Source organism: Marmota marmota, unplaced genomic scaffold (assembly GCF_001458135.2).
Source record: "Marmota marmota marmota unplaced genomic scaffold, marMar, whole genome shotgun sequence".
Taxonomy (NCBI): Eukaryota; Metazoa; Chordata; class Mammalia; order Rodentia; family Sciuridae; genus Marmota; species Marmota marmota.
Window position 1 is genome coordinate 22,592,089 of NW_026000068.1, and position 734 is coordinate 22,592,822.

Genomic DNA, 734 nt, shown 5'->3' on the forward strand with positions numbered 1-734 from the left:
CACTAAAAGTAATGAAGTAAAATTTATAAATAAGCTGTTTAAACGAACACACCGTCCAATCCTACTAAATGACTGCATCTGAGTACCCCCACGCTGCCAGAATTCGATGCAGCAGCTAGCTGGCCGCTTCTAGGACTTAAGATTCTGTCTAGGATGAGATGAAAGAGCAATACTCATTAGCAACATACTTCTGTCTTTCTTGTAGCCTTGATTTCAAATTTAGTCGCAAACCATAAGCTTTTGTGCTGCTCAGATGTTCCTTCTTTAATCAGAAAACTTTTCTCAAATGGAGCGCGAACCGCTAGGTAAGTCAGCCCTGGGGCTGCCGGCGGGCGGTCGCGTTCCTTAGATGCAGAGGAGATGCGCTTTTGTAGAGAATGACTAAAACGTTCAAGTCAGAGATCTCCACTTTCCTTTCTGCTTGCTGCAGAACGGGATGTAACCTGAATCTTTGTTTAGATTTTGGTTGGGGAGCGAGAATTTAAAAGCCAAGGCAAACGCAGAGAGCAGATTTTTTAAAAATCACGTTAACAGACCATCCCCCGTGGGGTGTTCCCCCTCCCCCCTTTAATACTAAACCTGGAGTAAGTTGGCTTGTCCTGATAAAGATCTTAACATGTAGAGAAGGCGGGTTTTCCTAAAGTAGGTGAGGCTATTCCTCCAGGAAAACTCCCCCCCACCCCTCCCTCTATGTAAAGTTCCACCCTCTGGAAAGCAACCCCCCCCCCCCCCCC